The following is a 21,622-nucleotide window of genomic DNA, read 5'->3' as shown; positions in this document are numbered from 1 at the left end:
GCGGGGGAACGTGAATGAAATGAAGAATTGTGTCGGCCGCTTTTGGGATTATTTCCAACATAAAATTCCTTGAGAACCTTTTCTTTCTGTTTCAATTCATCAAGACGTCTCTTTATACAAGCGGACCGATACTTTTCTCCATATTATCTTGTCTATTCTCGACATCTTTTTATCATTTTTAAATGCGAAAACGAGAAGTGTTGCAACAAGATCATTATGTGTTTATGTATAATCGTTATGTCATAATTATAAAATTATTCCTATGATTCCATTAGTAAAACATCTATGGTTAATTCATTAAATACTAAACATAACTAGCAAGTACAATTTAGATAAGTAATATCTTGTTACAAAAAATAAATTAACATTTTTATTTATTCTATATCGAAAAAAAAATCCCTACGTATGTTAATCATTTCTGTCAATCTTAATATGCGCTTGTATAGACAAATTTGTTTGTTTATATGTATTGTAATCCGTTATTCTATATCTAATGATTCTTAATATATATGAATATTCATAAAAGGAATAGACATTATAAACTGTATATCAAACTGAAGAGCATTCCCCGAGGAATATAGCCCGAAATAGGAAAATATTTTAGAAACTTTCATACAAACTGCGCGGTCACGTGAATTTAGAATGAAAGGTTCAAAATTTGTTCTCCTATTTCGCCCCATAATCCTTGGGGAAAATTCTTCAGTTTCATTAATTCTACCATTGGGTTACAGTTTTGCTTTACTCCTTCCTGTAATAAAAAGTATAAAGTGTATAAGCTTGTGTTAAACCTGTATCCCGCGGATTTATTTAAAACCAGCTGTTCCCAAGACTTCAACGGTGTGACTGGAATAAAAAGTACCTATTATCTTCTCTATGTCAGATACTACATTGTATATGACATTGAGTTCATTCTGATTGGTTGAGCCGTCAAGATGCAAAGGGGTAACAAACAACAAACAAACTCACTTCGAATTTATAATGCTAATTTAAAAAATTTGGATTTAAAAATTGGGTTGGTTCAAATTGAACTCACACGCAACTAAGGGTTCTGTACATAAATATATATATGGTATGACCTTTATTGTATTTTTCAAATGAAATAGCACCTAATAATAATAATTATTATTATTATTAAATTAGTAATTCTGCATTTATCTTGTAAATGTGGCTAGAAATTCGACCGCAAAATTAAGTTTATTTTTAAAGGTTTTTTTTTTTTATAATTTCTCAAAGACGATGCTAGTTAGGAACTTTTATTGTTCCTGTAATATTCACACAGATCCTTATAAACTGTAATTATTTCAGATTATTCGCTTTAAACACTTCAGAGATAAGGGGGGAGAGAATAGTTTTTATTCTCACATTTTGATCATAACAAAAAAACTAAGCAGGATAAAAATAAATAAAAATATGTTTTAAAATGTACAAATAAAGCTCTTTTATACGATATCCCACTTGGACTAGTAAGTCAATTTTGAAATATTAAGTACCTATCCGTTTTAGACCCCCTAACATAGAAAATTAAAATATTTTTCATTGCAGTATTCCGAATTTCAAATCTATAGCATTATGAGTTGCTGAGATATAACGCCAATGACAGACGAACAGACGAACGGACAAAGCCGCACCATAAAAGTTCCTTTGTACCTTTTTGATATAGAATTCTAAAAATATCTTATGTATATAATCTAAAATAGAATGTATGCATCAAATTCTATTTTAATCCGATTAAACATGATTGAGTATCAAATATCCAAATATCTTTACTAACTTTCACATTTAGAATTCATAGAATTATAACAGAAAGTTTTTGAGAATTTCCACAGGTGCAGGGGAAAACTGGTACCGCGCAAAAACCACGTGCTTACACGTTTAACGAACAAAATTGAGTGTTTGTAAATTGTAAAGCGTATTTGATTTTTTTAATGGACTCTTATTTATATATATGACATAACTACTTATAATTTTACAATGTACGATTTTTTCTTCCAATTTGTCCCAAATTAATTTATCATCATGATGGAATTACCGATTTATTTTTTATTTATTATGAAAGAATTACCCAAATAGTATCTGTATATTATAGATTACCAAAAAAAGTAAAAAAAAAACATTGGCATTATTTTTGTCAATATTTTTTCATAGTCTCTGCAAATCTCGGAGGTTAGTAAAAAATTGTTGTTGCTACTAGTGTCTTGAATAGATTATCATACATAATTTCCTCCCTTACAACACCGAAATTGCGCTTGCACATGCCTTACTCCTGCCCATTCTCGCCAATGTCGACTACTGTTATTTCGACCTTATTGAAGAGCAATTAAACTAGCTTGAGCATCTTCAAAATCTATGTATTCGCTTTTTATCTTCGCAAATATGAACACATTTCTCAATTCTCATACTTAAATCAAGTAGTCCATCGTAATCTTCATATCCTATCTCTCCTTTACGCGATTCTTTTTAACCCCATCATTCCCAATCATTTTAAACACTATATATTATATTTTTTAGTGTGGCTATAAAGCCTTACATCGCGCAGTGTTAACAAGCTCCGCCTCAAATTTACCTCTCACTTCTCTTCCTTTTATTCTAAATTCTTTACTGTCCAGGCAATTCAGCTATGGAACTGCGCTACCTGCCTCTAATCGGTGCGCTTAATCTCTTGCTATCTCTAAAATCTTAGTTAAATTATATACAGAAAACTATTTAAGTACTCAACACCCTCTTATAAATAAATAGAACTTCTTAGATAATAACACTTTCATGTTATTATAACGATCGCCTCTATTTTGTTTTAGTAAAAGCAAATGTTATAGGTTAGCTGCGTAATCTAATATTTTATAGTACAGTAAGAACATAAATCTTCACACACACAATGAGAGTATTTAAATACATCATCAAGTTTATTTCGTTGTGTAATTTGATCATTATATTTTCGATACTGAATCACAAATGGTATAAAGCTGAAAATGTACAATAAACAAAACGTTTTTGGGAAAACTCAAAGGAACAATAATAAGATCACGCGGGCGTAGCTGCCAGAAAGAACTACTTATTAATAAACCTTCTTATTTATAGACAATATCCTCTTAAAAATAATATTGTGATACTTATTTGCAACTACAAAATTTTATTTTCATCGAAAGAATTCATTAATTAATTAGGAATGCATAAAACTTTCTTGTGCTTTGAATAATCAGTCTACGGAAATGGGAACACCTACCGAAAATGTTTGAGCAAAATGTTAAGAAAATACACGAGTAACAAAAGTACAGCCGTAATTACGTGGCATATTTCTGTGGGGATAAATTGTTGTGCTGTAAGTCTCGATTAATTGTTTGAAAAGATAATTTGGTGTCGGTTTATTATCCAACGCGCGGCTGGGCGCAGTCCCGGCCAGGCGGCGCATTACTGATGGTGCGGCGAGGGCCGAGGGACGCCTCCATCCACGTTCTACACACACATGCTACTAATTACTCATTTAAGAATATTCCACTAAAATATTGCAAAATTTATGAAATAACTACGTTTGTTACTTGTTCGATCTCTTCATCATAACATTAACAAATTAATACAAAATGTTTACACTATAGGTAATTATTATTGGAACTACACTCGATGCTATTGAAAATATTTTTCATAATTCATGAACAATCTAGTCGTTTGATACGTTCTTTATTACAAATACCGATCTTACTTCGCGAAACAAATATTTACGTTATTGTGACTTTTTTTTGTGTATAGGAAATAAATCATAAAACCATCACCTCAATTTTGATCAAAGTTCACTTGGCACTAACAACTTTTCCTGCGAGATAAAAATATTTTTTAAGTTTATACAGGATATGTCAATTATTTAAACATGATTGCGTTACAAACATCCAAACATAGAGGGATTGGATTGTAAAAAAAATTTCAAATCTACAACATCGATAGTTGCTGAGTTATCGATAGTTAGTGAAGTATAATGCTGTGACGGACAAAGTCGCACAATAAGGGCTTCTTTGTACCTGTTTGGTACGGAACCCTAAAAATTAACCTACTGTGTGTCAATTACCTAAATCTGCTCATCAATTTATATGTGATTCTATATTTAATAAATATTTGGAAAACGTTTATTAATAATCACAACTTAAGCTTATCATTCCTTCTCTACTTTATGTAAATTTTATAGTACTTAATGGTTTTTACAACAAGCAGAAGTACATTAAACACTGTACCAGATATTTGTACCTTCTCATACAAAAAAAAGTTTCTTTATAAGCTTTAAATAAATAATATTTGAATGAATCAGACACTTCAATGAAGTGATCATTAACGCCATCGTCATCTAACATGTTTTTTTTTTTCTAATATCAACTGAAATAAAACTTGTTTATTTCTTTTTTAAGTTTAAACAATTTCGTTTTCTATAAGTTCGACTCGACTTCTGCTTGAAGTTAAGTTGTAAATAATATCTCAGGGGAACGCAATGTGTACGTGTTATCCAAGTCTGCACGGAAAATAATACAAATTTATGTAGCTGTTTATATTTAATTGAGTAACAAATGTTACTTTCACAAACTTTCAAAATAATTATATCAGGATAAATCAAATTAGATAGTTAGATAATTTAATCGCATTACTTACAGCACACAAATAACAATACAAACATACACATAATATAGACATACACAGTAAAGAGATAAAAGAATGAAAAACAAAAAAAAAACAACAATAAAAAATCTAATATATAAACAACAATTTCCTTCTTGTGTTCATTACATTTGCTACCATTTGATATTTTATTAAAAATAAATAAATAACAGATACCATTAGAATAGGGGTAGTCAGAGTTCACTTTCTGTCACATTCAGGCATTCAAGCAATAAATATTTCCGCTACATACTTATTAGGTGTGCCAATTTTTTGTTTATTAATTTAAAAAATTTAAATTTTTTTTAAACATATGTTTAGTTTTAGACAGTCTTATTGGTGGTGGTATATTATTCCAGCATTTTGTAACTTGGTAGCGGAAACTTCCCTCAAAGCTACTGTTCTATGAGGGCGCTCTGCTAATAAGTTACGCGTGGGTCTAATACTTTACCTGTCATGGAATAAACTAAATTGAAATTTGGAATATACGTAATCCGGTTGCAGGTACTTCAAGATGTCAAACACCATACAAGCGAGATGCAAATTTCTCTGAGATGTCATGTTTAAAGTAGAATTATTATTTAAATAAGGTGTTATATGCGTTCTAGACGGAATATTGTAACAAAATCTACTATATGTATTTTGTATTCGCTGTATAAGACGTTGAGTTATAGAATATTATCGAGGTCCATACACTAAATCGCCGTAATTTAATTTGGATAACATCAGTGATTCACAAAGAGTGACACTTAATAACAAATTAATATTTTATAAGTTACATACTCTTCTAAAACTACTTCATCATGTTTCAAATCGAGAACCAGTAGAAATGTTAAAAATAATTATAAAGTCTTTAGCTGCCATCTAGTGAACGTATCTAAAAGCATTCAGTGTTCCTCTCTGCAGTTACGCGATGATGCCGAGGTGGCGTTGTTTCCAAATTTTGTAATAGTTCAGAGACCCTATCATAAAAAAACATTTAGGAATTATTAGTCAAATGGGATAAATTTGGACCGCTGTAGTAACATTAGATCGTTCCCCATGATTTCTTTTTTATGTGACGTATATTGACTAAAGATCGTTTAAATGTCAAAAAATATGTTTATTTTTATATTCATTTCAATGAATTCACATTTACGAATAAAAAAAATTAGTACGGATTAAGGACTAGATCCCCACTTTACACTTACACCTTACACTCGCCTTTAAATGAATTTTTTTTTTTCTAATCGCTATATATTTAAATTAATACTTATTAGGTACACTAAACGAAATTCTTATGACCTACACCTGACTTTTGATGATATAGACCTAAACCACATTTCCTTGTAACCGCATGTGAGCATAAATATGGAAGTGTGCGTTTGTTTGTTACCTCTTGGGGTCTTAATTGCTTAACCAACCAATATGACTATAGTATGGAATAAACCTTTTTTCATAACTATGTATGGAATGAAAAAGGACATACTCGTATACCTTTTTATCACGGTCAATGAACATATTCCGGTTACGCGGACAAAATAACGAATAAATACTAATAGTTTATATTCATTTCCTACCTAAATTTCGCAGAAACGTTCGCGTCTATCTTTGTAGCAAACTTCATGCAAATTCGTTTATCAGATTAAGCGTATTATATATATTATATTAATTTACCTGTAATCGCGTCGCGTTAAATCCCGATCGTGAATTTAAATTCTAGATAAAACTTCATTGTCATAAATATACTTATAACTTAAATTATACTTAATTTACAATTAAAGACTAATAATGAATCACTTTACTTACAGAAATATATATATAACTAAATATATATAAACTAAGTTTATTTTATGTGTCAACTAATCGACCCTATGATCCCTAAAGCAGATATTAACACTAATAATAATCCCGTTAATTCTCTCAACCACTAGTTTTACCCCAAAGGAATTGTCCGAGACTGTAGGTAAGTCTTCAATAGGAGATTTGCAAAAGCATACAGAAAGCGACCATCCTTAATACGAGTACTATCATCGTTGCGCAAAAACATCTTTCCTGCAATAGCTCTATAAGCCTTTATTCCTTATATTAAAGTTCTAGTTGTAGTAGTTGTGAAAAGAGAAAAACTAAGAAAAATTATATTTAATTTATTTATTTTTATTCAGGGAAACTTACAGCTATAATAACTTAATAATTAAATATATATAATAACAATAAGCCATTCAAATTAAAAGCTGTTACATATAGTTAAAGAAAACTATAAATCTTGATAAGTTATTAGTGGGCAAACACAAACTAAACATTATTAAAATCATTAATCGAATAAAAATAATCATCATGTTTGGTAATTATTTATGCTAGCTTTATCCCGCGGATGAAGCTGCGAGTGACAGCACAAAGTATCCAATATGCTAAGTTAGGATATAACCTACCTATGTACCAAATCCTATTAAAATCCGTTCAATCGTTTTAGTTAATTCGTATATTTGTCCACCCATCCATCATTACACACTTTCTCATTTATTATATTAATTTATTATTATTAATCTTACAATTCCTACCTTTCTTATGAGTCAAAAGCGTAATGTATAGTGTCGTTACTTTTGGAATACATTTAATTACAATTACCGCTTATATTGAAATGTCGACATAGCTGAACCGAAGCGTCATGAGATTTTCAGCGGCCTCTGGAGCGATGCCAAAACTTCGTCTGGTGGTTATTTTCGCGCGTCATCCGCCAATAACAAGCCATCTATTCTATACATAAATCGAATAACTTACCCGTCACAGTAATTTTTCATCTAGTCTTTGCAAAAAAAGTCAGTTTTTTGTACTAATATTGTACTACAATATGATTACTGTAACATAGTTTAAGATTTCTTTAACAAACAACTATGTTCTAAATAATTTAATATTATAACGACCAAACTTATTTGGGTAAAATCGATTTGTCTGACTGATTGGTCAATGCACAGCCAAACAGCTGCAACTAAACATATAATTTTACCCTATTACAATGTTTTACCTGAGAAAAACTTACGTACAAAGTTGTCTACATGTGGCTGTTTTGGTTTGATGGGTAGAGAGATATGACATTACTGGGCACAGAATCATAACTCGTTAGTCTATCTGTCGATCAGCTTGTTTGTTATTTTAGATCGCATAAAAAATAAACAATTAAGGGAACAGGATATTCGGATTCATAACAAAATTCACTCCTTAGTCTTTTTTAACCTCAAGTCAAGTCGTCAAGCTCACAAACATACGAGTAATTATTTAATTATAATAACATTGATTTATATTAACATTAAAACAAAGCATATCACTGCTAAACTAGATACTTATCCTCGATGAAACAAATTATTCGTCGACAATAAAATCTTTTCAAATTAATATCTGTAATACCTTTTTTTTTTTTTATTGAACTAGAGTAAATTACGCTCTATTGAACCCAATTTAGTGCAAAAAATTAACACATGATGAACTTTCTTCGACAACTATTAAATTCCACATCTATGAACATGCCTGTAAACAGTTTTTATACGTCATCTTTAAAAAAGAATAGTCATTTGAATAGACTTAGAAAGAGAACGCTCACAAAGGTAATTTAACCTTGTAAAGGTTAACCCAGTGACTTGTACAGAATCAGACAGTTCAAAGACACATTTTAGTAGGTAAATAAGAATCTAATTCTACTCCAGTGTATAGAGTAAAATTACGCGTTATATCTTGCGTAGTATTTTCGTATTATATATTTATTTATCTCGATTCTCTATTTTTTTATATAGTTATGATCCATAAGAAAAAACATGTTCGGTAACTGGAGCCTAGTTTAATTTGAATTACAAAGATGCCAAGAATTCCTCGAAAGTATTTACGTTATCCTCTAGTCCGGTCTCAATAGTAACTGACAAGATCAAGTTACACATCTCAGGATTTTCAGTAGGTTACGAGGCAACGTATATCAGACTGGCACACTATTTTTAATGTCCTGAGCGACCTGAAATACACACAGCAGTAACTCATCACTGATGTCGATCTGCAACAGAAACCAATTATGCAAGCCCATTATATTATGTTGTCTATAATCAAATACAAGTAAGTGTTGATTCCATAGTGTTATATTAGGTTTATATCTTAGATTTTATTTGTTCATTTAATAAGTACCGACATCATCACAATCACCGTTTAATTAATCGGGTTTAATTCATTATTTGTTATATTATTATTCTAATATTTTTTGTAATGAATTTCAATATAAAACTATTTCAATTAATATATTTCAATACAAAAGAATTAATCTCAGTATGATTACTAGATATGTACTATAAAATTGTCATAGAAATACTGAAATAATTTCGAATGCATCCGATCCTTTTTATTATGTTACGGAGCGCTTAAATAACCAACAATTCAACAAGTAAAAAACTAAACCGAATTGCACGCAAGTAACTCTATTAAAATGGTCTTTGTCTAGTATTCATTATCCCCCTGTCTAGTTTTGAACTCTTTTGTGAGCGGTCGTTGCATGGATGCATGAATAAATTGTTTTTGAGAGTTGAACATTCTGAACAAACTGGTAGGTCAAGATCCCTTTCTCATAGAAAACTCTTTTGTACTATAGTAAAAGGCGTGCACTATTAAAGGGCGCGGGTCGGGTTGATTCTGGATTTGGTGCTGAGAATAATTATTATTTAATCTGTTCCATTAAACATGCAGTTGCAACTGTACAGTTTAACTCACAGAAATAATATCATATGTTTGTCGTGCATGCCTGATGTGATCGACAATCCGATCGTCATCGGTGGCCGCCGGCCGCGCCTTTTCTCCTTTGTGTTATGATTCTGATCATAATGCGTGCGCGCTGTCATTGCCCCAGGCTCGCCGTCATCGTCGCTGCCCTAACCTCTTAAAACAATGAACGGAACTTCACTGATACTTTGCTGTTTCATACTTATATATTAGGAATATAAATTCCTTTCACGATTTCACATTCTCATATTTTTTATTATTAATTTATTATTTATAAAATTACACTTGAAACCTTTGTCTACTTATTATAAAAATACTATAATATAGGTTTACTTACCCCTTATGCATAAAATCGTCAAACTTATAAACCTAATTTAGCTGTTGAACTGTTTTGTCTCTTTCTTTTGAAAAAAAAAAAGTGACAAAATGTAATTGTTAAAGTAGATTTATAGAAACTTTTAGTTTAATGAATAAGTGAGTTAGTATCTACTAAACCTGTACATAATATTTTTTTGTGCTGCCTCTGAATATATGTTTTATTATTATATTATACATATATATCCTTAAATTTCTTTCACACACTTCATCAGTTAATACATAATTTCAATATTCACATCATTTATATCGGTTTAGTAAGAAAAGAACTACTGTTTTTTGTTAGCAACCCAACTAAAATAAAACAAATTAGACAAAACACATGTTCGACTATTGTGCACAGTTACAAGAATCGAGAGAAAGATTCACTAAACAATGGCAATAAGTAAATGGAACGTATTATTACTTGTCCTAATAAAATTATATATGGGACATTGTTAAACGTCGTAACATGGTCATGATAGAGGCACGAGCGCTACGGAGCACCGTGGCACCGCCAGCGACCACTCAGCCGCGACCGCTCCGCATAATGAGATGCAGTGTTCCTCCAGATGTGGCGCAGGCGCGGCCCTAAACGTCGCCGCATATTGTTTTTTTTTGCTCCTTTTTTGCCATTCTACTTACTAGGATGCCTTGACAATGTTACATTGCTTTATTACCATAATGTATGAGAATTGAATATATTCTTGTCACGTCTCTAAATTTTGCTGTTGTATAATTTAGTAGTTTCGATAAATATTTAAATTAACAAATAAATGGGATAATTTATTCGGCTGTATAACAATGAGTTGTTGCTGATATAAAATATATCACTGTTATTGATAATGTTAAATAGCTTTTAACTTAACTACGGAAATTATTTGCATAATGTGCATTATAAATCACCGTGTATCTGGAAATCCACGTTGCTAAATTCAATTGTTGATAATATTGATTCAATAACGTAAACTATTATGTATAAGTAAGTACTGATACAGACAACGGTTTGAAATCGGTAGGTATACAATTTTGAAAAATGTATTAATTTGTATATTTATATATTTTCTGTAATCACAATAAGATCAAGTAAAGTCTACTAGTACATTTCACAGAATTATAAAGTTATAAGTTTTAATACCTACATTAAAATAATATGCAATACGCATTCATTTATATACTGTAATTAGATTTTTTTAATAATACTCTAAAATTTTATTATATATATAAATATATAGATATTATATTAAACTAAAAATATCTTGCATTGTTAAAATGATATTTAATTTTCATTTCTTATATATTCAATAAGTGATTTAATAAATATCCTACAAGATATTATTTAATAATAGATATAATCTAGAGGTATCGTATTGTAAAATTATAAAATTAAAGTATTGTATATTGTACGCCTCTACATAGTAGGCACAGAATGTTTCTGCAGGGCTCGATTATTTCTACCACTCAAGTTCACCTAGTCTTCTCCCTTTCTCTGGTATCTAAATATAATTTCGAATGCGGAGTTCCGAGCTCCGGTCGACGTTTATTTACGTTGCCTTAGTCAGAACCTACGCCAGATGTTATTTTACGACAACTCACCACCGAATAAACAATTCTAGGTTTTTCACATTAATTTGTTATTCATATAAATAATAATAACTTACCTTGATAATTATAATTACAACTAGGCTTAAGCTTGAAATTTAAAAATTATGAACCGTTTTTTTTATTAACTACCAATGACGTTAATTTCAAAATGAACTATCTAAACTTATTAATATAAATGAATTATGAAATAATTAATATTATTACAATAATAAGTTGTTCATCTTACAACTGAAATGAAAAAACTTGATAATCTGCCATCCATCGATATGGTGCACTGGCATGCCAAGTAACATATGATAGCCACACGATTGAAATAAAAATAATGACACTGTAAAACCAAAATTGCATCACAAAATAATAGTTTTTAGAAACTGGTCACACGCAACATAAGAATGATTTGATTCTCGTACTCGTTGGCACGCCCGCGCAGCTCCATACTTCTTTACATTCCATACGTTTGTCATTAGACTATGGGAAGTAAGGAAGCACGGAACCCACGCCAGGGCTTTTATTTCTTCATCTTCAGCGCACTGTAGTCCTATACTATTACGATTCAATATGATAATTAGCCACCACAATACTGATTGATCACTTGGTAGTGACGCCATCTCTTGGTTGATGGCCAGGGTGACCACAACGCGATAAACGGCGACGTGGGGGCGGCGAGCGACGCGGCGTGATGGCAGCTCGCTGAGCACTGGCGGAGCGTTCGGTGCGCACGCGCAGACCAGCTCTAAAAATGGAGTCACCGGCGGAGTTAGCTTACGACTCGCGAGTACCATCCATTCCAAATTTGTATTTTCCCGAAATAGAACCGCCGGCTAGCGTCTAACGGATCGGTTTCCGAATGTGCACCAACCTGCAACGTGTGGCAACTAACCGTGGTGCACATGAGAGCCTAGTCTGTGGTCTCCGTGGTAGAGTCTCTTATGTAAGGAACACTGCCGTGAACCGCGCCGCGTGACGACCGTATCGAAAATAAACGTGCACGCAGAGTACTAACGCCGATGGCGACGGACGCCACATGTGCGCGCTCCCGTCAGCGTTCCAATGATCGCGCGCTGGAGGGGATGCTATTATTAGTTGTACACCATCCACCACTGTCACCTCCCGCGGGGTAGTCGGTCTATACATAGTTCCGACCATAAGATCTGGCAAGCCTCAGCGTTCACTGACCTCTGAAACAACATCGTAATATAAATTGTACAACACATCTGAAATATCGGCTAATCAATGACACACTGATTGCACTATTATTACATACTACGATTTCGTAAAACATAGTTATATTTTTTATGTAGGTACCTATACTTTAATGTAGGTATCACCTACATTAAACCTAGGTAGAATTTTTATTATTGTATTTTTAGAAATTTTGTTACTCAAAATAATAAAGTATTAAAATACAATCACCAGTGAATATTATCCAATGTCAACCACCAGTACTTCGACTAGAACCTTACATATACAGAAATTTAATACGTTTTATTTTTATGTCATGGTTATTGGCTTTAATATACCCAATGAAACTAATATAATATTAGTAAGAAGGTACAAAGTATATCTATTGAACTAAACCGTGACTACGTATTGTGGTTGAGAATTCCCACTGCCGCCCGTAAAGCTCGCCTGTACGTTCGCTCAGTCAATAAAAGAATTTTGGCAAAAGTTTCCTAGACAAACAAGTGGGACGACAGCCAACTCATCTTTTGTCTGCTTAAAAGCAACATGGTTTTGTTAGCATTTCGATACCGCGATGTTGCAAAGTTGCAAAATTAAAGTACCTATGTAATACAAAATCTATATTTTTATTATATTCACTTTCTTATTGACAGTATAACAAGAGATAACCAAATCTTATTAACGGCTCGACTAAACCGCCAGTAAGTCTACCGCCCAGTAAAATATAATGCAGAAACAAAATGTTATTTCTTATATGTTTAATGCAATGGCATTTTATACGATTAGCCACTGGGATGATTTTGTGAGCAAAGAAATGCGACGATGCTGTCCTCAGAGCAGGCGACCGTTCAAAGAGCGTCTGTTGAATATTAATGCGACATTGTTATTGGCCACTAGTGCCCGCTGCTGCCCCAATCGCACATTTCCATAACTTACTATTCTGGATCCGTGGAGAATCAGCTCACTGTACGAATATGATCACTTGGGCTCATATCTGCCCTGTAAACTCTGGCATATTACATTATTCATTAATGAAGTCTGTAAACGAACGAGACCCTAGACTGTATCCTCGAATACTTTTATGGTACTAAAGCAAATAGTAAAGTAATACAATGAATCAAACAATCATCGCTTGATTGTTTTACATATCACAGCTTGTGCCTTCTACAGTCGCCTGTTCCTGTCGCCAATTATTATGTGGATAAATACCTACTTGTTAGTAATCCTCGCTTGTGTAAATATTTAAGTTTAGAGGTTAGGTAAAATATTCATTTAATTTTTTGATGAAGTATCTTAAATTAGTTATCTGTCCCCTCCATATTAAAATATAAAATAAAATAATTCAATATATATATACTAGCAGCCCGGCACGTGCTTCGCCACGTATAAAATGAAATAATAAAAAAAAAATTACATTAATATCGCTGACAATTTGCTTTAATCGAAGCACGTCCAAAATGAAATGACCGCATGAATGACATAACAACATACTTGTACTGTCAATACTGAAAAAGTTTCAATTTGACAGCACAATCCTCATCTTAAAAAAAGTTTGAATTTGACACAAAAATCCCCATTAACAAAATGATCCGTCATTTATTGAATTCATTCGTTACAATAAATATGATAAGTGAAGAACCGCTCAACCTATTTTGTGCAAACTTTACATAAACCATCTACTAAATAGTCCGAACAAAGCCTAAACATTTGGTTTGGATAGGTGAGCCCGTTTTTGACAAGTTTACTTTTAAAAGGTCAATCTTTGTCCTTACCTTAGTAAGGACAAAGATTGACCTTCACTACTTAAAAATTGAGCAATCACTACTGTCAGTTTTTTTTTTATTTTTCATTAAATAGGTACTAATTAATATGTTACATAAGACAATTTTAGAATATATTCAATGATATTGTAGAACTATTCTATTAATTGCAAAATGAATCGTTAAACTTACGTTTGCAATAGTCATGTGACTTATTGCCTATATTTACTTCAGGCGTGTTTTCGAATTGTCGTCATATGAGCACTAAAAACATAACAATCTCTTATTTATAGGACTCTACTCTCTACACACAATTTTAAATAGATTTTGGAATAGTGTGTTATGTAATAATAATGAAAACTACACAATTTTACATGATCCCGAATTTGCGATTCTTAAGGTTATTTCGACATGTTTCTGTATCTGCATACAATAAAGGCATACTAAATCATAACTACCATAAAAATAAAACCAAATATTAGCTTAAAAGATTTTGAACAGAAAGCTGTAAAAGCAAAGCACGAGACATTGCTTTGATTTTAGAGCTCGGGCTAAGGAAATTCTTTTGTTACAGTTATTTTTTCTGGATGTTACTGTATAACAGTAACATCCAGAAAAAATAACTATTTTCATACTGCTTTGTTTCTATGATGAGTAAGGCTTGCCAGAACTAATCGAACTGGAGCGTCCAGGATTGGCTATCATCCACCTCATAAACAATCCTCTTATTTTCATTACATTAGAAGTAATGATAATCAATAATCATCATACGGCCCATGTAATGTATGTATGTTGATTAGTAAAATAAAATCTAGAATAAAATCTGTCTCATATAGTTCACGTTCAATTAATATTTGATCTGCGTTTATGCGTCTATTAAATGAAAAACAAACATATTGAATATCTTGAGTAATTTTGACGGCGTTTTTCCATTATAATATTAATAAGATTAAAGTATATCTGCACAGTAAGTTGTTAGTACAGGAAAATGTTTAAACTCTACTCAATTCCTTATAAAGTATCATCTCGAAACCCTAACATTGTTGCTACACAAAGATCTTGTAATATTATGAAAATTCATGATTATTTTTATTATACGACATCACGACTGAAAGGTTCTTGCCGTTATTATTCGGAGTAGCCAACTTTGTATGTCTTATTGTGTTATTCACTGTGACTCTGATCTTGTTCCCGATTACTTGAATCTATAATGATTCATTCAAATTACAAAGGGAAAATTATGTAGCCCCATATATTCAATACCTATGCTCTAAATAAATATTCATCGAAACTCTTGCTTCTTATTTAGACTGTTCGTCTTGTATTTGAAAGGTTTATTTATATTATTGTAATGATTCTTGGGTTGCAAGAGGTCACTATCAGGCAGAATGTACACTTGTTTTCCATTTATTAGTACAAAAGGTAATAAATTTTATTGCTCCGACTAAACTATTAAGTCGATTTACATCAAATTTTTTTAAAGTTACCCTATAGTCCAAAGTTATGACGTTCATAATTTATGTAAAATTTAAAATAAACTTTAAGTATGCTTACGCAAACTCTTTTAAACTGTTTTTTGTGATTCTATTGTAGTTTGGGAAACTTACAAGAAATTCAATCTTTTTACATCTATTCTATTTACAAATTTTATTTAAAGAAACATCCATTAACGTTTGATAATATAATATTTGAATTCAATAATTTTTGAAAGGTACCTTGTTACTACCGAAAGCAGAACATACATGAAAGAGACAAAAACGAAAAATAACACCTATGTTTTTATGACACAAGTAAATCGATACGGATTCGATATTGTGTATAAAATCTCTTTTATAAATAAAAAAGATCTAACCACATAACTCCAATTTAAATATATTTTTTTCCAACATAAATTACTGTATATGCTTATGTTTATGTGAATTGGGAAAAAGAACATGAAGAAAAGAAAAAGGACATGAAAATAAACATTTGTGTTGTTTAAATATCAGTTATTATGACATTTTATGTACTAAATTACTGAATTCGTGACTTTAAATGTCATGTATTCATTAACAATGAATCAGCAGTGTCCCTCTTAAAACATCTCTAAAGCCTAACTGCGGTTACCAATCCGCACGCCTGGCGTGCTAACTACTCGTATTAGCAAAACCCCCCAAAGGAAGGAAGGTTCAACAGTGAATAGTTAAAGGCTGATATGATAATGACGATGAAATACCTCTGACTGTTGTCAAAAATTACAGTCTTAAGCAAATTTTTGTGTTGAATTAATCGTGTAATGTGTAAGTACTGTAATCGTCACAAGATTCACGTTGTTTAAAGGTTATATTCTACGAAGATTTTGTCATATTACAGAAGACATGTAAAATGATATTTGTATTTGAATGTTACTTTTCGTAATATATCACGTATAAAATATATTTTTTAGTTCTCAAATGCTTTAATTTTCTGCTTTTAGAACATCGAAATAAACAGCAACTTTCAGTGTTTCACTTCATTTTTATTAGGGTTCCATAGCAAAAGATACCGTCTGTCATAGTTTTTTTAGTTACGACTCAAAATGTGAAAAAACCAACAGGAAAGGAAGGAGTGGCCCTTTCTATGCCGGTACTATATGGCAACTATATTTTTAACTGCATAATATATAATTTTTTAATATATTTTTAGTGTTATATTTAGCTAATAGATGACGTTATTAAAAATGTACATTGCCATATGATGTTCTTATTTTATTATTTCAATACTTTATTTTAGGATTCTTTTTCATGTATCGTACCAATTGATCTGTGTTGTGTATGCCATGATAATTGCAACTTTTTGACACATTCGTCTTGTAGCGGTTTTATTTATCTTTCTACTTTGGTGTATTTTAGAAGTAACGTCGAGTATACAACATATTCAAATATTTTTGTCTAAAGAAAATATCATTTTTAGATACATTTTATACGATGAACACTAGGCGAATAAGTACAACTCACACTTGACCGCTTTTTTCCTATTAAAAAGTTTGTCGAATCTACAACTGCGACTTTTCAGCGATAAATTATTTTTTAAATGACTTGATGTATTTATAAACAAAATAAAAATATTTACATTAACAAAAACTAAAAAAAAATCATTAATATTTAAAAAAAAAGACTACCTATATCTGTCGTTGGTACAGACACTACACAGTACAAGGTATGCACAATCCTATTTGTATGTTAGTGTTATTGATATAAATACAGGTTGTTCTTTTTTTTTCATGAATTTTATATTTTTTTTTTTTTTATTTTGGTAATGTTAAAATTTTTTCCATGAAAAATATTTAAAACATTATAAATACTGTCACTAGTGTCATTTTAATTAACATACTGTAAGTGGTAATAACATGTAACAAATAAATTCTTCTACATTAACACATAAGTATGTATATCAATTCTAACAGTTCGCATGCCCTTACCAATTTACCTTATACAAAACGGACTGAACATAATAAGGATAAAATTTTGTAGATACATTTTATATGTACCCTACATATAAAATAACTACACCTACTATCAATAAAACTATATACCTAAAACACATTACATTTTATCATTATATACGCGTTTAGGAAATGTTTTGTAAAGATATTTATGGAAAGGATACGAGTATATATGAAATACTGTGCTTGTTCTGTTTCTACAATAAACAGTAAACTTTTTAATTGTATAAACTCACCTTACGAAAAGATTTAAGAAAAAACTGCAACATCCAGAAGACATTTTTCTAGAAGTAATACACTATATACCTTGCTATTAAAAAGAATTTACTAAATAAGTGTATCAATAGGACTATATAAAGTCCATTGCATTTGATCAGCTATTATAGCTTATAGGGAATGTGTTGTGAAGACATTTTATGTGTAAAATATATTGGAAATACTGTGTCTGCACTGTTTCTACATTAGACAACAATCTTTTTAATTGTATAAACTCACCATTTATAGAAAAAAATAAAAAATAAAAACAAAAAGGTGCAGTATCCAAAGATTTTTTCTAATACACCACTACCTTGTTATTAAATAGAATTCACTACTAAATAAATAATTAAATGATTAAAACTATATAAAGCGCATTGCATTTTATGATTATAAACGCGTCTAGAGAATGTTTATGGAGCCGCGAGGCGCGCGGCGCGTTACCAACTGTTGGTGTACGTAGGACGAGCGTGCGCCGCCGCCGCCGCGCCCGTCGTCGCTCGCGACGTTTGACCTTATTTAATTAGTTCGTTCGTTTTTACTGTATAAATGTAACGCAGCATATTAAATGTGTACCGCCTAATTTATTGTTGTCAACTACTCGATTACTACAACAGTTGGATTCGGACGAGTTTGCTGACGTTCAACTCAACAATTGGTTTTGTTGTTTGAGTTGGTTCGAATAAGGGCTACTGCTTGACCATAGATTGACGTCATAACGTTTCGCTTCCAGTAGTAGTTCAAGGGTTCGAAGAGTTTTACTTTAGAGTGCCTGCAAAGATATAAAGCATATAAATGATTCAAACTCGATCTCTTGAGCTATTTTCATGTAGAGTTCATCCACCCCGACACCGTCGACGATTTCAGCATTTCAGATTTTAGATTTTGATATCTATTACACCAAGTAGTTGGAATATATGTATTTTAGAGCTCTTAATGTTTACTGTAGGTACTAAATGATAGTATAGAATAAAATTGAAACGGATTTAAATGAAATTTGGTCCAAATTTAATCCACAGAAAACTATATAATGTTTTTTTTTTTATTCTAATTAATTTTACATTATTAGATATTGGTCTGATAAGAAAGACCATACCAATATCTAATAATGTAATTTAGTAATGTGGTTTTTTTTTATAGAGATGGATCACACTATTCATAATTTAAACTACTGAATACATATATATTGTGAATATAAATGTATTTTCACATAAGTTACAAAAATAAATAGTTTATAATTATAGTTCACAACGGGAGAACTTTTTCATGTTACCAGGCGACATTTGCGGGGGGTGTTAAATTAATTACAAAAAAAGTCTAAATTAAACTCGCTACCCCCAACAATTAACTGAATATCGTCTTACAAAAAAGACACATGTTTTCTTGTGAATGTAGATGAATGCATAAAACCATTTAGTTGAAACTCAGTGACGTATTCCACTATATAAATCTAGAAGACAATGCATAAAACATTGTTCTACGTAATGTACAGTTATAAAGTTTTATTTTAAATTTAAAATGACCGCTTCGTTGTTGACGAAGGAGACCTATGCGTTTGCTTACATTACATTATTGAGTATTTTTGTATTTAAATTATAAACAATATATTCACCATGAATATGTGAATAGCAATATCATTTTTTTGTAAATAAAAGTTGTTTTCTATATTCACTTCATCTATGATGTCTTCAGATCACCAACTTTCAAATTTATCAAACTATTTGAACAAAACTCCAATTATAACTTCTGTAATATAGTGGTATCTTATTTTAGAGGAATTTATGTTGGAGAATTTTGTTTTCTCGGAATCTATCGTTGAATTTATTAGCCGATATCCCTTACTTGCTTCGCAATAACCTATAAACATTTTCGTTTTAGAGTCCAATTTTCTACGTTTATTTACATACCTCATAAGTTAGACAGCCAAAAACTCTAACCTTTAAGGATTAAAGTTTTTGGCTGTCTTTAGGAATACGAATCTATAAGAAAGGTGATAAATTTATTCTGAATCTATTTACTTTCATTTAACGAACTTTGGAGAAATTTAATATGACAGAATACAAGCCCGCTCAAACGCCTATGGAAGAATGCAAATATTGGATTACAGGAGTATCATTGGCTACCTGACGTATGTAGCAGTTAGTTCTCAGTATAGCACATATGTTAGCGCTGCATGCGCTGTGCTAAGATATTCACAGGAAGGCGGCGAAAAGAGTTTTGCGCTATTAAAAAGGAACCATTAATTATTGCCTTATCTATGAACAATCTGGATTAAACATTACCGTTAGATATATGAATGCAGAATGGACCAGTAACGGTGTTGATCGGAAAGTCATATACTGAGTACGCTCTCAAAGTTTGTAATTCCATAACTTCTTTAGAAAGTAGAAAACAACTTACTGTAACTTTATCAAGAATATCAGGGTACGTAGCACTTTCTGATGCTTGTAAGGAAGCTATATTTATTAAATCACTTTTGTACGAATGCTTAGTAAACAAAGCAGTTAAGATTGTAGTGTTTAATGATAATTAGTCGGCACAGAAATTATCTGAGAATGCACCGTGTTTCATGCAAAAATGAAATGTATTAACGTGAAGCATCATTTTATTAGAAAATTGGTTGAAGCTAGTGCGCTTGTTTGCTAATAAATGTTTAAGTCCGATTTATTCCCGTAGTATATTTTTTTCTTATGCTTTCATTTATTTAGAGAATAAGCTATTTCCAAGCTACTTGAGCAATTCAGAAAAAAATATCCATACAAAGTTAATAACTTTTTTACCTACTTTTTTTCATTTTTTACCTTCTGACTCATTGCGTTGAACTAAAGATGTAACCGACCTTTTCAAGAACAGAGTTTTAATAAACTCTGTTCTTATTTCTCGCCTCTTTAAAATTCACTCTCTTTAAAGTAATCAATTTTAAATTTGGAAACTTGAAATTTTGATGCTCATCAGTATTTAAAAAAAAAAAATTATTGTCTAAGTAACTAAAATTAGAGATTAAAATTTATATGAGAAATCCATCATTACTCCAACATGATCCTTAAATTTTGATTAAAACTGAGTAAAACTATGAAATATGGTAATAATTCTGTTGATACAGGAGATTGTTAACTATTGGTGAAATTTGAAATTCAACTTCATGCCCTTTTTCTATTCTCATTGTTACAAGTACACTTCACACTTGTACTACTACAAGTGAGGTTCATTATTCACAGGCTTTTTTTTAACTTAATACATGATCTAATACTAATTGTGCCGTATCAAGGCATTATCAAAGGTAAGTTTAGATCACTATAAAAAAAAAAAAAATGTAATATCCTATCGTAGTTCTTGCCTAAGCAAAGCCGCCACTTCACAAATATTTCTATACTTTACCGCCGTTCTAGATCTTTCCTTGAAGTTTTATGGCATGTAACTTAAATTGCAAAAGTTATGATGCTGTGAAATATGAATATGAACAGAAAGACAGATGTAACGAGATTGTTATTAGATGTGATTTTATTCACTATCAAATATATAGGATCATTTTAAGCATACGTTAAAGTCATAAGTACTACATAAAAATGTAAATGATGTTTACTAGAATCTTAAGCTATAGATACAAAATATTGTAAATATTTTGTACCTATAGCTTAAT

General features: G+C 31.1%; 1 protein-coding gene across 1 annotated transcript in view; it reads left to right on the top strand.

Moving 5' to 3' along the window:
- LOC113516808 (E3 ubiquitin-protein ligase MIB1) overlaps window positions 1–21,622 on the top strand; it is a 208,960-nt gene that overhangs the window by 180,237 nt on the left and 7,101 nt on the right. The gene's annotated exons all lie outside the window — the stretch shown is intronic.

This window comes from Galleria mellonella, unplaced genomic scaffold (genome assembly GCF_026898425.1).
Source record: "Galleria mellonella isolate WM207_F2 unplaced genomic scaffold, CSIRO_AGI_GalMel_v1 utg143, whole genome shotgun sequence".
Taxonomy (NCBI): Eukaryota; Metazoa; Arthropoda; class Insecta; order Lepidoptera; family Pyralidae; genus Galleria; species Galleria mellonella.
Note: the sequence above shows the minus strand (reverse complement) of the source record. Positions and strands in the feature narration are given on the sequence as shown.